The sequence below is a fragment of the Macaca mulatta genome, chromosome 11 (genome assembly GCF_049350105.2).
Source record: "Macaca mulatta isolate MMU2019108-1 chromosome 11, T2T-MMU8v2.0, whole genome shotgun sequence".
Classification (NCBI taxonomy): Eukaryota; Metazoa; Chordata; class Mammalia; order Primates; family Cercopithecidae; genus Macaca; species Macaca mulatta.
The window spans coordinates 11,910,701-11,927,880 of NC_133416.1; the positions used below are offsets into that span (position 1 = coordinate 11,910,701).

Consider the following 17,180-nt stretch of genomic DNA (forward strand, 5'->3'; position numbering starts at 1 on the left):
TTTGAGACCAGCCTGGCCCACATGGTGAAACTCTGTCTCTACTAAAAATACAAAAATTAGCTGGGCGTGGTGGTGCCTGTAATCCCAGCTACTGGGGAGGCTGAAGTGGGAGAATCGCTTGAACCTGGGGGTAGAAGTTGCAGCGAGCCAACATCGGGCCACTGCACTCCAGCCTGCGCAACAGATGGGTACTCTGTCTCAAAAAAAAAAAAAAAAAAAAAAAAATCAACAGGAGGCCGGGTGTGATGGCTCACACCTGTAATTCCAACACTTTTGGAGGCTGAGACAAGAGGATCGCTTGAGTACAGGAGTCCAAGACCAGCCTGGGCAACACGGGGATAGGCTGTCTCTATGTTTATTGTTTTTTGTTTTGTTTTGTTTTGCTTTTTTGAGACGGAGTCTCGCTCTGTCAGCCTGGCTGGAGTACAGTGGCAAGATCTCGGCTCACTGCAACCTCCACCTCCCAGGTTCAAGTGATTCTCCTGCCTCAGCCTCCTGATCAGCTGGGATTACAGGCGCCCAGCTAATTTTTGTATTTTTAGTAGAAACTTGGGGTTTCACCATGTTGGCCAGGCTGACCTTGAACTCCTGACCTCAAGTGATCCGCTCACCTGAGTCTCCCAAAGTGCTGGGATTGTAGGCATGAGCCGCCTCACCTGGCCCCTATCTCTATTTTTTAAAAAAGAAAATAGAATCAACAGGAGAGCTTCCAAAAACTGATTAAATCAGCATTGGCGTCCAGGCACCAATATTTTTTCAGAGCCCTCCAGGGGATTTTAATACACAGACAGGGTAAAGACCAAGTTTATAGAACAGAGATGTTAGAATTAACTATTTGGTTGTGCTGAAATACACATGTTATCTAGCCATTTCAGCTAGTCGGTCGGATTAGCTGATTAGAATATAACTAAATTTTCAGTACAGGCCAGGTGTGGTGGCTCACGCATGTAATCCTAGCATTTTGGGAGGCTGAGGTGGGCGGATCACCTAAGGTCAGGAGTTCAAGACCAGCCTGGTCTAACATGGTGAAACCCCATCTATATTAAAAATACAAAAATTAGCTGGGCGTGGTGGTGGGCACCTGAAATCCCACCTACTCAGGAGGCTGAGGCAGGAGAATCACTTGAACCTGGGAGGCAGAGGTTGCCGTGAGCTGAGATAGTGCCACTGTACTCCAGCCTGGGCGACAGAACGAGACTCCATCTCAAAAGAAAGAAAGAAAAAAAATTGCAATACAAAGCATTTTAAAGTTTTTGGTGGGATAATATGAAGATACTGGGGTCAAGGCATATAAAAGTGAGGGTTTAACGAAAACAAAATCTCCCCTAACAGAGTTACCCAGGTCCAGTCAACCCCATGTCTCTGATTCTACTTGAGTACATAGGTATACATCTACATCAGTCAGAAAAACATAATTTACAAATGAAATAACAATAAATGGTTTGTCTATTGCAGGTCAAGCAAAAACCTTTAAGTGCCCTGTACACATGATCTGTTGCAAATCATTCCCCCCTGAGTTTGAAGACAAGGCAACTAGCGGGGATCTGCTCAAAACTAACGGCCTCGAAGTAGTAAAGAGAATTGTAAACAAGAATTTCATCTTTGAGATGGTTATCCTCAGGACCTAAAATAGTGTTCTTTGTGAAATATCTAACATTATTACTGCAAAATTCATGTGACTGGAGAAAAGGTGGTTGGTGTCTAATGTCAGAACCTTCACTAGCAAATAAGGAACAGTAGCGGCAGCTGCAGTAAATCTAGCTCTCCCCACTGCTTCCTCTCCTGGAGCCAGCCGGCTAGAACCAGCCTGACAACAGTCTGCAGTAGAATAGCTAAACACTGATCTAGGCTTTCTCCACCCACATCCCTCCTCCTTTTCCCTGCTCCATCTCAGCATATTAAACTGAGCTGTCTCTCTAACTACGCTAAGAAAATGCAGATGCCAGACACAAAGGGAGGAAACACCATACATTGACTGAATCATAGAAGAGAAAGAATGGGTGGAAAGAAAAGACAGTCTTGGCAAGAAACATGATGTGGGTTTCCCCCTACTTCTTTAATTGTATGTGGTTATTTTTTTTTCCCCTCTACCACATAGACATTACCTGGAATGCTTATTTAAAATGCAGATTCCTTGACCTCTGCCTCTGACCTCAATCAGCCTGTGTACCTGCATTTCTTGAGCAACTCAAAGTGTCTAAAATCGGCCGTTTATCTGCATTTGGAATAAGCATACTAAATGATCCTTAGACACATGAAAGTTTGAGCACAGCGTCTTAGAGACCAAAATAACCATTTGTAAAATGCTCTTTATTTAAAGCCCTCAACGTTTATAAACTCATTGTAGCCTCAGGGAACATTGTAAGGTTGAGCAAATATTGTTAGTCCTCTCTGACTGAAGAGAAAATGAGGCAATGAAATTAAATCGTTGGCAGCAATTGCCCAGTCCTGATTTCCCTGTCTTTGGGAGGATCTTAGAAGTATAACAAACTGGGAAGAATGGAAGAAGAAAAAATGAGATAAGAAACTATGGAAAGGCACCTTAGAAGTGTTCTCATCTAAAGAATAGAGGAAGCATCAAATATTAAAGAAAAAAAAAAAAAACCCTCTCTTGGTGCAGGGAAACATGACTGAATTTGTAGGTAATGCACTCCAGCCTGGGGGACAGAGCAAGACTCAGTCTCAAAAAAATGTAGACTTAGGCATGAGGATCACACCATAGAAATACTTGAAACACATAGTTACATCACTGTCCCCAGTCTCATAATAAACCTATCATATCTTAGAACATGGAAAGTTCTAACCCTACTGGGTTTGGATTATCTTATTTTTTGTTTTGTTTTGTTTTTTGAGACGGAGTTTCGCTTTGCCGCCAGTCTGGAGTGGAATGGTACAATCTCGGCTCACTGCAACCTCTGCCTCCCGGGTTCAAGTGATTCTCCTGCCTCAGCCTCCCAAGTAGCTGGGATCACAGGCACACACCACCACACCCAGCTCATTTTTGTATTTTTAGTAGAGAGGGGTTTTCACCATGTTGGCCAGGATGGTCTCGATCTGTTGACCTCATGATCCACCTGCCTTGGTCCTCCAAAGTGCTGGGATTACAGGCGTGAGCCACTGCACCTGGCCTGGAGTATCTTCTTTTTACAGATGAGCAAACGGAGACACAGTGAGGTTAAGTAACTTGTCCAAAGTCACTCAGCTAGCAAAATAGCAGAGCCAATATTTGAATCCAGGTAGCAAAGTACATGCTCTTAACTGCTTTGTCAAACACTTTTTGTAATCCCTCGGAAGACTATAAAAAGGATTGTCTGCAGTTTCCCCCAACTTCTTAGTAAAGTTTTACTTAAATATCAATGCCTGCTGTTTGGGTTCATGCTTAAGTAGCATTTACTAACGTGTGAAAAATAATGTTACATACATTATAATTTGCCACAAAGGACCTAAGAATCCATTAACTGAGCATCACTTCCAAAGATTCAACAAAAAATTGTTACTAACACATACATGATTCTTCAAATACGTATGGATTCTATTTTGATAAAGTATAACTCCATTTAAGTCACAAATGGATTTTCTACAGTCATAGAAGCTTTTTATCAATTATGCTTTTTCTCGAACTTCAGGCATGAAAAAATGACTGTATTGTAGGTAACTGTAAAATGTTTTGAGGTTTCAAAAGGGACCCACTGGCATGCTGGGACAAAGAGGGTTTAGCAGAAAATCCTGAGTTTAGTGGAGAAAACATGGCTTATTGCCTAATAGAGTGGCCAAAAGTAGGTCAGAGTCCCTGACAGTCACAGCTGGTAAGGAGTGATGTCACTAGAGAAATGGGGATGGGGGAGGTGGACTTTAAGGTGGGGAAGTAGAGAGACCCTTTGAGGGGGTGGAAGAGGGGAGATTTACAGAGGCAGGTTTTAAGTCAGCCTTTTGTAGGCTGATTGCAGAAACAGCTGAAGCCCCATTTTCTCCTCCCTATACCCAGCCTGCGTCCTCCCAGGCCTCATTCCCCACCTCTGCATCACCATCAGATCCCCTCTGCTGGAGACAAAGACACCAGAGAAAGGAATGGGGAGAAAGACAAACCTGAAAAGGAGTGATTTCAATAAAAGAGAGAAGGATGAGGAAAAAGTGAAGGAGACTTTAATCAAATCCAGGGAAACATGACAGAGGGGAAGAAATAACAAAGGAGAGAGGCAGATGGAAAAAAGAGTAGAATAAGTACAGGAGGAAAATATGGCTGAATGAAACAAAAGAAAGATTAATGAATGGAGCAAAAGTAGTGTTGGAAATATAATTTCTATTAATTATTTCAGTTTAAAATATTAATTAAGCAAAATGCTGGGAAAGAGAGACATTATAATGGTTGCAATTTGAAGTCAAAATATGTAGTTATAATGTTTTGGCAACAAAGCAAAACTAGGATGCTCCCAACTAGGACGTCTCTTTTCAGCCCACATTCAATCTAAAAGTTATGCCGTCCTTGTGTTTACCAAATCTAGAAGAAAATCTCATGACTAAGTTAAATATCTTATTCACATATAGGTAGCCCCTGTTAAATTTTGCTAATAAAGTAATAACAATAACCATCTTTAGAATGTGGAGATAAGGTGTATTTTATTATCTCTATTTTGAAATATGTCATGCACGGCCAGGCACAGTGGCTCATGCCTGTAATTCCAGCACTTTCGGAGGCCGAGGCAGGCAGATCAGCTGAGGTCAGGAGTTCCAGACTAGCCTGGCCAACATGGCAAAACCCCATCTCTACTGAAAATAGAAAAAATTAGTCAGGGGTGGTGCTGGGCGCCTGTAATCCCAGCTACTTGGGAGGCTGAGACAGGAGAATCTCTTGAACCCAAGAGGCCGAGGCTGCAGTGAGCCGAGATCCTGCCACTGCACTCCAGCCTGGGCAACAGAGCAAGACTCCGCCTCAGGAAAAAAAAAAAAAAAGAAATACGTTGTGCACTTCACACATTATTTTAAACATACACACAAATTCTCTAATCCTGTTCAATTAATCCCTGGATCAAAACTGAATGTCCTTTCATTATGCTTAACAGCCCTCCTTTAAGAACAATAATTTTTTTAATCATCTAAAAACAGTAATGCTCATTTCTGGATAATTGTTAAGGTTTAAATATCCTCTGGTATAACCAAAATATACCTGTAATATACATTATTTCAAGATAAACCATCCAGAAAGAAATTGGGGAGACTAAGAACTGGAGTACCAGAAGAACTAAAAGTGTACAGTGCCTACATCTGAAAGAATGTGTTGTTTTTCTTTCTGCTCTTCTTTAAAATTTTCCTAAGAAAATAATTTCTATTATTTATCTTTTGTTTTCTCATTCCCCTTTCCCTAAATCTCCCTTTTCTTGTCTCTTATTGTAACAGCTTCTGTTTCCCTCTCATGTTGCCCCCATATTTTCTTCTAAATTCTGACTTTGTTGTGTCTTGGCTTAATCTGCCAGACTTCCACTAAACTTTCAGAGCTGGAATCAGAACAGTGCATTTGGCAAAAAGTCAGCCGCACATACCACACAACCACAAACAAGCACTCTGGCTGCAAGATCTTTTCACCAATCCACTCCTGTTTCTTGCAGTCAGCAATTCACAGGTTCATCCATGATCTGAAACAAGCAACACATACATTCTCACACATTTCACATGCACATGGCCTCTGCAGTCAGCTCACAAAGACACAATGTCTGCAGAAAGGTCTTGCAGCATACACAGGCAGTGCATTCTCCACCCCTTTCATAAGCTCTTCCTGAATGGCTGTTTCTTCTAGACACCTCCTCCCCTCATGCTGCCTGGCAATGACTCCCCTCCTTTTCCTGCAGTTCTCCAAGTCCTAACTGCAGTGCCATCCATCACTCTCTTAACAGATCCTCAGGCAAAGCAATTGTTTCTTGAAGCTCTCCCCAGTCCCCTGCTTTTTTTTTTTTTCTTTCCTGACTTGGAACTTGTTCTAGCAAGAGGACTGTCAGAACAGAATCTCCTTATGGAACACAATAACGTAGGCTGGTCCCCAGTACTCTAACTCCCTAATTTGTTTCAATAGATTTTAATTTTGACATGGATGGCTGAGGGAGAAAGCAGAAAGGAAGGAAAAAGAGAAGAAAATAGAAAGGAAGAAAGGAGGGAGGGGAGCCCTGGTAGAAATTTCATTTTGTCCAGGACAACTTGGGCAAAAGCAGAGACTTACAAAGGAAAGACAGAGAGCAGAGGCGGAGAGGAAATGGAGCAAGAAGTGTGAAAATAAAAGGAGAAACAAAGAAAAGAGGAAAAAATATGAAAAATAAGTTGTAATGTTTCTCTGGAGCTTTTTGTTTCTGGAGTGACCACAGAAGGAGGATGGAGATATTAAGAAAAAGTTAACAGGAGAAACAGTAATGAAGAGGAAAATCCTTTGATGAGGTTGTATATTTTGAAATGTCCTAAAAAGACAAAATAATCATCACAAATGTCTGCCACAAGGGAAATTTAAACTCCTAATTTGAAAGTACTCGTGATGCTTAGAGAGGAAGCACATTTGAATTTTACTTAGATTATTTGCCCAAATATTACAGTATTCGAGACACATACAGTAAACGGATCATCCTGTATTTATCTGGCAATCATGCCCTCAGGGGGATTCAGGTACTTACTCAAATTTGAGAAATACTGGTATAAAGTAAGAAAGCCTGAATTTAGTGAACGCATCTGAATCAGAATCACTTGAAGGTGGTTGCCAAGTACATATTCTTGCCCCACCACAGACACACCAAATTGAAATCCTCAGAGAAAGAGCAGAAGATTCTTCATTTTGTTATACATTGATGATTCTGATGCGCTAAAGTTCATAAACACTGATTTCTCCATAATCCCTCTGTGGAGCCCTCTCCAAATCTGCATAGGATTGAACGCTGCATCTATATATATGCAGCTGTCTATACAGCATTAACCTTTTAAAAGTCAGTGGAGGCCGGGTGTGGTAACTCACACCTGTAATCCCAGTACTTTGGGAGGCCAAGGTGTGTGGATCACCTGAGGTCAGAAGTTCGAGACCAGCCTGGCCAACATGGTGAAACCCCATCTAGACAAAAAGACAAAAAATAACCAGGCGTGGTGGCGGGTGCCTGTATTCCCAGCTTCTTGGGAGGCTAAGGCAGAAGAATTGCTTGAACCCAGGAAGCGGAGGTTGCAGTGAGCCGAGACCATGCCATTGCACTCCAGCCTGGGCAACAAGAGTGAAACTGTCTCAAAAAAAAATTTTTTTTTAATTAGTTGGCCGGGTGCAGTGGCTCACACCTGTAATCCCAGCACTTTGGGAGGCTGAGGTGGGCAGATCACCTGAGGTTGGAAGTTCGAGACCAGCCTGACCGACATGGAGAAACCCTGTCTCTATTAAAAACACAAAATTATCCAGGCATGGTGGCACATGCCTGTAATCCCAGCTATTTGGGAGGCTGAAGCAGGAGAATTGCTTGAACTTGGAGTCAGAGGTTGAGGTTTCAGTGAGCCGAGATCATGCCATTGCACTTCAGCCTGGGTGACAGAGAGACTCCGTCTCAAAATAATAATAATAATAAATTAATACAAGTCAATGGAAAATGAAAATAAAAATACAACATAAAATCTGTGGAATGCAGTAAAAGCAGTACTTAGATGGGAATACACAGCAATGAATGCATATATTAGAAAAAAAGAAGCCAGGCATGGTGGCTCACACCTCTAATCCCAACACTTTGGGAGGCCGAGGCGGGCAGATCACTTGAGACCAGGAATTCAAGACCAGTCTGGCCAACATAGTAAAACCCCATGTCTAATAAAAATACAAAAATTATCCCTGGTGTAGTGGTCCCTGCCTGTAATCCCACCTACCTGGGAGGCTGAGGCAGGAGAATCCCTTGAAAACTGGGAGGGGGAGGTTGTAGTGAACCAAGATCACACCACTGCACTCCAGCCTGGGCGACAGAGAGAGACTTTGTCTCCAAAAAAGAAAAAAAAAAGAAAAAAAGAAACATCTAAAAATTGCCGAATCTCAGCACTTTGTGAGACCAAGGTGGGCAGATCAGCCCAGGAGTTCAAGATCAGCCAGGGCAGCATAATAAAACCTTGTCTCTACAAAACATAAAAAAATTAGCTGGGTGTGGTGGCTTGTACCTATAGTCCCAGCTACTCGAGGCAAAGATGGGAGGATCGCTTGAGCCTGGGGAGATTGAGGCTGCAGTGAGCTGTAATCACGCCACTGCACTCCTGGCACAACAGAACAAGACCCCATCTCGAAAAAAAAAAAAAACTAAAAATAAATAATTGAATTTAAGTGTCTGCCTCAGGAAGCTACAAAGGAAGAGCAAATAAATTTAATATACACAGAAAAAAAAGCATAGATATAACGAAACTGTAAACAGGAACTGAGAAAACCAATAAGAACCAAAGGCTAGTTCTTTGAAAAGTTCCATAAAATCAATAAGCCAGGCTAATTAATTAAAAAATAAAAATAAATTAAAAAGAGGGATGAGACAAATTAATAATGTTAGAAATGAAAGAGCATGGCCGGGCGCGGTGGCTCATGCCTGTAATCCCAGCACTTTGGAAGGAAAAGGCTGGTGGATCGCCTAAACTCAGGAGTTGGAGACCAGCCTTGACAATAGGGTGAAAACCCTGTCCCTGGCTCTGGCTGAGCGGTGGCTCACGCTTGTAATCCCAGCACTTCGGGAGTCCGCGGCGGGCGGATCACGAGGTCAGAAGATCGAGGCCATCTTGGCTAACATGGTGAAACTCCGTCTCTACTAAAAATATTTTAAAAATTGGCCGGGCGTGGTGGCGGGTGCTGTAGTCTCAGCTACTTGGGAGGCTGAGGCAGGAGAAGGGCGTGAACCCGGGAGGCGGAACTTGCAGTGTGCCGAGATGGCGCCACTGCACTCCAGCCTGGGAGACAGAGGGAGACTGCGCTCCAAAACAAAACAAAAGAAAACCCTGTCTCGAAAAAAGAAAATAGCTGGTCGAGGTGTCACGCGCGTGTGGTGGGGAGGCGGAGGTGGGAGAATCGCTTGAGCCTGGGAGGCCGAGGTTGCAGAGAGCCGAGATCGGGCTACTGCACTCCACCTTGGGTGACAGAGTGAGACTCCGCCTCCAAAAAAGAAAGTAAGAAAGAATGATGAAAGACTGCCGGGCTCGTTGGCTCACACCTGTAATGTAATCCCAGCACTATGGGAGGGCAAGGTGGGTGGATCAGCGGATCAGCCGAGGTCAGGAGTTCGAGACCAGCCTAGCCAACATGGTGAAACCCTGTCTCTACTAAAAACACAAAAATGAGTCCGGGCGCGGTGGCTCACGCCTGTAATCCCAGCACTTTGGAAGACCGAGGTGGGCGGATCACAACGTCAAGAGTTTCAGACCAGCCTGGCCAATATGGTGAAACCCTGTCTCTACTAAAAATACAAAAATTAGCCAGGCGTGGTGGTGGGCACCAGCTACTCGGGAGACTGAGGCAGGAGAATCACTTGAACCTGGGAGGCGGAGCTTGCAGAGAGCTGGGATTGCCCCACTGCACTCCAGCATGGGAGACAGAGTGAGACTCCATCTCAAAAAAGAAAAAATAAATAAATAATAAAAAAATTAGCCAGGCATGGTGGTGCACACCTGTAGTCCCAGCTACTTGGGAAGCTGAGGCTGAGATTTGGCCACTGCACTCCAGCCTGGGCAACAGAGCGAGATTCCATCTTAAAAAAAAAAAAAGAAAAAGAAAAGAAATGAAAGAGCAGGCATCACTACAAATCCTATGGATGTTAAAATATCTGTCATAGATGTAAAAATCCTCAAAATATTAGCAAACTAAATGTAACAATTTAATAAAAAGAATTATATACTGCAACCAAGGCAGGCTCAATATCTGAAAAATCGATTAATGCAATCCATTGCATCAACAGACTAAAGAAGAAATATCACATGATCATACCAATAGATGCTGAAAGAGCCATTTGACAAAATCCAACAGCCATTGATGATCAAACAAAACCAACAACAACAAAAAAAACTCTTGGCATTTTTAAATGAAATATGGGATAAAAATAAAAACTCTCCGAAGACTGAAAATAAAGAGGAACTTCCTCAACTGCATTAAGAACATCTACAAAGAAACTACAGCTAACATCCTGTTGGTGAGAAACTTGAAGCTTTCCCACTAAGACAAAGGACAAGACAAGCATGTCTTCTCTTACCACTTTTCAATACTAGCTAATGCAACAAGACATGAAAAGGAAATAAAATGTGTACAGATTGAGAAGGAAAAAATAAAACTGTCCTTGTTCGCAGATGACGATTGCCTATATAAAAAGTCTAAGAGAATTAAAAAAAAAAAAAAAACTCCTGAAACTAATAAGCAATTCTAGCACAATTGCAGGATAAAAGTTTACATACAAAAATTAATTGCTTTCTTATCAGGGATGAGCAAGTGTAATTTGAAATAAAAAAACACAGGCTGGGTGTGGTTGCTCACACCTGTAATCCCACCACTTTGGGAGGCCGAGGCAAGCAGATTGCCTGAGCTCAGGAGTTCAAGACTAGCCTAGAAAACGTGGTGAAACCCCGTCTCTACAAAACATGCAAAAAAATTAGCCGGGCATGGTGACGTGCACCTGTAGTCCCAGCTACTTGGGAGACCAAGGCGAGAGAATCACTTGAACCCAGGAGACTTGAACCTGGAAGGTTGCAGTGAGCCACTGCCCTCCAGCCTGGGCAACAGGGTAAGACTCTGTCTCAAAAAAAAAAAAAAAGTGCTGGAACAACTGGACATTTACATGGGAAAAAAAAATCTAGACAATAGACACAGACCTTACACACTTCACAAAAATTTACTCACAATGGATCACAGACCTATATGCAAAATGCAAAAGATACCACTCCTATGAGATAACATAGGAGTAAATTTAGGCCGGGCGTGGTGGCTCACGCCTGTAATCCCAACATTTTGGGAGGCTGAGGCGGGTGGATCACTGGAGCTCAAGAGTTGGAGACCAGCCTGGCCAACATACTAAAAATACAAAAATCAGCTGGGTGGGGTGGCATGTGTCTGTAGTCCCAGTTACTCAGGAGGCTGAGGCAGGAGAATGGCTTGAAACAGGAGGCAGAGGTTGCAGTGAGCAGAAATGGTGCCACTGCACTCCAGCCTGGGTGGCAGAGCAAGAGTCCATCTTAAAAAAAAAAAAAAAAAAAAAGGAGGCCGGGCGCGGTGCCCCACGTCTGTAATCCCAGCACTTTGGGAGGCCGAGGCGGGCAGATCACGAAGTCAGGATATCAAGACCATCCTGGCTAACACGGTGAAACCCTAGGAGTGGCGGCGGGCGCCTGTAGTCCCAGCTACTTGGGAGGCTGAGGCAGGAGAATGGTGTGAACCTGGGAGGCAGAGCTTGCAGTGAGCCAAGATCACGCCATTGCACCCCAGCCTGGGCAATAGAGTGAGACTCTGTCTCAAAAAAAAAAAAAAAAAAAAGGAGAAAATTTAGATGACCTTCAGTATGGCAGTAACTTTTCAGATACAACACCAAAGGCATAATCCTTTGAAATAACTTGGAAATAATTGAGAACTCCCATTGATAATTTGACTTTATCAAAACTACAAACATCGGTGGAGCACAGTGGCTCACGCCTGTAATCCCAGCACTTTGGGAGGCTGGGGGGGGGGGTGGATCACTTGAGGTCAGGAGTTCGAGACCAACCTGGCCAACATGGTGAAACTTCGCCTCTACTAAAAATACAAAAATTAGCCGGGTGTGGTGGCAGGCACCTTTAAGTTCAACTACTCCGGAGGCTGAGGCAGGACAATTGCTTGAACCTGGGAGGCGGAGGTAGCAGTGAGCCGAGATCGTGTCACTGCACTCTAGCCTGGGAGGCAGGAGCGAGACCCTGTCTCAAACAAACAAACAAAAAAACAAAATTACAAGCATCCACTTTGCTAAAGAGAATGTCAAGAGAATGAGAAGACAAGCCAGACTGGGAACAAATATTTGCAAAAGACACTTCTGGAAAAGGCATATTATTCAAAATAATACAACTCTTAAAAAAAATTTAACCTAAATTTTTAAAATGGGCAAAATATCTGAACAGAAACCACGTCAAAGATATACAGATGGCAAATGGGCATATGGAAAGGTGCTGCACATTATGTTTTATATGTTATAAACACATTATTATATGTTATTGGGGGCATAACAATTAAAACATAAGACACCACTATGCCCCTGTGAGATTGGCCAAAATTCAGAACACAGACACCATCAAATGCTGGGGAGGCTGTGAAGCAACAGAAACTCTCATTCATTGCTGGTAGAACATAAAATGGGACAGCCACTTTGGAAGACAGATTGGTGGTTTCTTACAAAACTAAACATGCTCTTACCATGTGATCCAGCAATCATACTCCTTGGTATTCATTCATAGGAGATGAAACTTATTGCCACACAAAAACCTGCACATGAATGTTTATAGCAGCTTTATTCATAATTGCCAAAACTTGTGGGCAATCAAGACGTCCTTCAGTAGATGAAAGAATAAATGAACTGTGGTATATTCAGACAATGGGATATTAATCAGCAATAAAAAGAAATGATCAGGCCTCCAAAAGACATGGAGGAACCTTAAGAGCATATTACTAAATGAAAGAAGTCAATCTGAAAAGTCCATATACTGTATGATTCTAACTATATGACATTCTGGAAAAAAACAAAACTACGGAGATGTTAAAAAGATCAGTAGCTGCATGCCGGGCGCGGTGGCTCACGCCTATAATCCCAGCACTTTAGGAGGCTGAGGCGGGCAGATCAGCTGAGGTCGGGAGTTCAACGTCAGCCTGACCAACATGGAGAAACCTCGTTTCTACTGAAAATACCAAATTAGCTGGGCGTGGTGGTGGACTCTGAGTGATGATGTGTCAATGTAGGTTCATCAGTTTTAACAAATGTACCACTCTGGGTCAGTGATGTTGGTGCTAGAGGAGGAAATGCATGTTAAGGCGAGGAATACATGGGAACTCTAACCTGCCTTTCAACTTTGCTGTGAACCTAAAACTTCTTTAGAAAATCAAGTCTATGTAAAAAGAAAAACGGGTTTAAGATGTGGCATGTTTTGCCATGTTGCCCAGGCTGACTCAGCCTCCCAAAGTGCTAGGATTACAGGCACCACGCCTTGTCTTTCTCCACCATCTTTGGTTTGTTTGTTTTTGAGACGGAGTTTTGCTCTTATTGCCCAGGCTGGAGTGCAATGGTGAGATCTCGGCTCACCCCAACCTTCGCCTCCCGGATTCAAGCGATTCTCCAGCAGGCATGCTCCACCACGCCCGGCTAATTTTGTATTTTTAGTAGAGAAGGGGTTTCACCTCATGTTGGTCAGGCTAGTGTCCAACTCCTGACCTCAGGTGATCCGTCCACCTCGGCCTCCCAAAGTGTTGGGATTACAGGCGTGAGCCACCGTGCCCGGCCTTTCTCCACCATCTGAAGCAGTTAGTATTACTGATGGAAATGGGTTTGACCATTTGTTTCTTTATATTTGGGGGAAATAAAAAAATAAGAATCACTTGTTGCTCTTTCCCACGAAATTCTTGACTCCTTGACTGATTCATCTTTTAAAAATATCAGTACTCAACGCAGTGCCTGGCATTGAGAAGGAAACCGACTATAAATGAAGTACAGGTCTTAGTCATCAGGAGCCTTTCATCCTGTCAGGCATAGTTCAATATTCTTGCTACAAGAACTATATTAGCAATCAACTAAAGTGTAAACCCCTTGGAAAGAAAAGCAACTCGATGGCAAGGCTCTGGAGGTTATTTGTTGCCCTCTTGTGTCCCGTTTTAGGAACTACAGACTCTTCCCTCCACTTTCAAGAATTCTGATTCCTTGTATGTGTTTTTTAATTTACGTATTCTAAGAAATACATTTGTTTCTCTACAACCTCACACAGAACACTTTTGACACCAGATGTGCGAGTTTTTTTTCCCCACCCTGACCAGATTCTCCAACACCAGCTGGGTGTCCTACAATCCAACTCAATACTGACATTATCTACCTGCAGTCATGTCAGATCCCACAAGCTCAGAGCTCAGTCCCATAAGACTGCTCCCACCCAGATGCCAATTGAAAGTCCCGGTACTTCTGACTGACCAGCTATAAATTTGGGGGTTCCCATGACCTCCTCCTTGCGTTCCATCATTTGCTAGAATGGCTCACGGAATTCAGGAAAACGTATTACTTACCAGTTGATTATGGAAGATGAACAGCCGGATAAAGAGGTCTGGAAGAGTCCTGAGCACAGGGTCTTCGGTCCCGGAATTGGCGTGCACCACCCTCCTAGCAGTTGGAAGCAGCCCACGAATCCATAAACCCGGAAGCTCATCAAGACCCACTGTTCATGAGTTTTTATAGAGCTTTATTTCCAGCCCCCTCTCCCGCCTGCTTCCCGAAGGTCAGTGGGTGGGGCTGATAGTTCCACTCCTCTTATCCCTTGGTCTTTACCTGAGCAGTTTCATCCGGAACAGGAGCCACGCCTTACGTCATGTATTAACGTAGCACAAGTTCAGGTGTGACTGATGTTATGCAAGATCAGGGGCTTGTTGTGAATAACAAAAGACACTCTTATCACTCAGGAAATTCCAAGGATTTTAAGGTTTCTGTGACAGGAACCAGGCCCAAAGACCAAATGTATTTTTTATTATACCACACTTATTCTATAAATATATATATTTGTACAATTGCTTGTTTACATTGGCAGCAACCCTCAAAGCACTGGTATATGAAGACCAGACCTGCCAGACGCAGTGGCTCATGTCTGTAATCCTAGTACTTTGGGAGGCCGAGGAGGGTGGGTCGCTTGAGCTGAGGAGTTTGAGACCAGCCTAAGAATGGTGTCCATATGCTATGGTGAAACCCCATCTCTACAAAAATTAGCTGGGTGTGGTGGTGTCGACCTATAGTCCCAGCTACTCGGGAGGCTGAGGTGGGAGGATCGTTTGAGCCCAAGATTGTGCCACTGCACTGCAGCCTGGGTGACAAAGTGAGATCCTGTCTCAAAAAAAAAAAAAAAAAGACCAGACCTAAAGAACAGCAGCTCTGACCCCAGGAACAAGGGGCTTGTAATACATAATGCTTCGTCGTAAGTTTGTTTCCTTTAGATGGGTCTTTTAGATCTAGCACACACAACTTTTTAGAAGACCATTCCATAATAGATGCAGGTCAAGGTCACACATTAAAATCTGCCCTAATTGTCATTTTGCTGGGAATGAGAGTCCCTGACTGTCTTGGGAAGATCTCTAGCGACGCTTTTCATCTTAACTGAATGAGGCAGTGCCCTCTGCAGTCCAATAACTTCAATGCCTGAACCTGGACAGTATAGCGGTGTTACAGGAAAGGGGTCCCGATCCAAACCCCCAGAGAGGGTTCCTGGATCTTGCACAAGAAAGAATTCAGGGCGAGTCCACAGTGCAAAGCAAAAGCAAATTTATTAAGAAAGTAAAGGAATAAAAGAATGGCTACTCCAAAGACAGAGCAGCCCCGAGGGTGACTGGTTGCCCAATTTTATGGTTATTTCTTGATGCTATGCTAATAAGGGGTGGCTTATCTATGCCTCCCCTTTTTTGACCATATAGGGTAACTTCCTGATGTCGCTATGGCATTCGTAAACTGTCATGGCATTGGTGTGAGTATAGCAGTGAGGAGGACCAGAGGTCACTCTCGTGTCCATTTTGGTTTTGGTAGGTTTTGGCTGGCTTCTTTACTGCAACCTGTTTTATCAGCAAGGTCTTTATGACCTGTATTTTGTGCTGACCTCCTGTCTCATCCTGTGACTTACAATGCCTTAACCCTCTGGGAATGTAGACCAGTAGGTTTCAACCTCATTTATCCCGCTGCTATTCACGATGGAGTTGCTCTGGTTCACATGCCTCTGACAGCAGGATGACTCGCAGGCTCCGCTCAGGCCTCACCTCATCTTTCACTAGTTGCTGTGAGAAGAAATATTTTTCTTGGTTTTTAAATATGAAAACAAGATCTTGTTGTTCGCGGTCTAAAGGAGAATACAGAGTAGACATAAGGCCGTGCATCACTTGGACTGTGTGAAGAAGGCATGAATTTGCTCTGCTACCACTTGTCCAATAAGCTGCTCGAGTTCTTGGATGGAATCATTACTCAGCTCCTGGATACTTGGAAACTTCTGTAGCAAAAGGAAGGCTTTAACTTTTCCAAATCCTGGAATCTGCTGCACATTTCAAAGAAGGAATGGGTCGGGTGCAGTGGCTCATGCCTGTAATCCCAGCACTTTAGGAGGCCCAGGCAGGCGGATTACTTGAGGTCAGGAGTTCAAGACCAACCTGGCCAAAATGGTGAAACCTCGTCTCTACTAAAAATACAAAAATTAGTCAGGCGTGGTGGTGGCGGGTGCCTGTAATCTCAGCTACTCAGGAGGCTGAGGCAGGAGAATCACTTGAACTTGGAGGTGGAGGTTGCAGTAAGCCAAGATCATGCCACCACTGCACTCCAGCCTGGATGACAAAGTAAGACTGTCTCCAAACAAAAACAAAAACAAAGAATAAATGGCTCAGAAAACAGAGCCCCTTTCTTCATGAGAAAGGATTTTTCTAGAGCTCTTTGGTTTGCTCTTCAAAGCATCCTGTGAGGCAGGATGCTTCCATCTGGCTGGCCATCCCAAGGTCAAGCACAGTGAACTTCTGTATGGCTGGAAAGTATTGTTCACTCATATGAGCTTTTTCAACTACTACAACCCCTTGAAGATTACTGGAATTCCTAACCTGACCAAGCCTCTTTATGTAGCTATTTTCTGGCTACTAAATCAGCTTCAGTGACATAAAGAATGAAGAATCTGCTAAATAGGTAAAAATCTGATGTCAGACCATCCTGAAAAATGAACTTAATTTTCCTTTGCATCCCCTGCACCAGCTGGAATCCATGCTATTTCTCAGTGACCACAATGAGGGAAATGCAAGACAGAGCTTGAACGGTCTCTCCCGCACACAGCCCTGCATTCCAGAAGCTAGGGCCTCTGGCAGGATCTCATCTGCAGAGTATTCTTTCAAAGACTGAAATTATTTGCCAATGTCTTAGAAAGAAGAAAGACTGCCGGGCGCAGTGGCTCATGCCTGTAATCCCAGCACTTTGGGAGGCCGAGACAGGCCGATCGCCTGAGGTCGG

At 43.6% G+C, this 17,180-nt stretch overlaps 1 protein-coding gene and 1 pseudogene across 2 annotated transcripts in view; both read right to left on the minus strand.

Annotated features, from left to right (window-relative positions):
* RIMKLB (ribosomal modification protein rimK like family member B) overlaps window positions 1-14,448 on the minus strand; it is a 104,985-nt gene extending 90,537 nt beyond the window's left edge. The window contains exon 1 of one of the 2 annotated variants that reach the window (XM_077953088.1): window positions 14,234-14,448. The gene's annotated coding sequence lies outside the window, so the exon portion shown is untranslated. The remainder of the gene's footprint in view (window positions 1-14,233) is intronic. The other variant, XM_077953089.1, reaches the window with a different exon arrangement.
* A 1,626-nt stretch (window positions 14,449-16,074) lies between these two features.
* LOC722259 (Fanconi anemia core complex-associated protein 24-like) lies at window positions 16,075-16,889 on the minus strand (annotated as a pseudogene).
* Window positions 16,890-17,180: the final 291 nt, after the last annotated feature.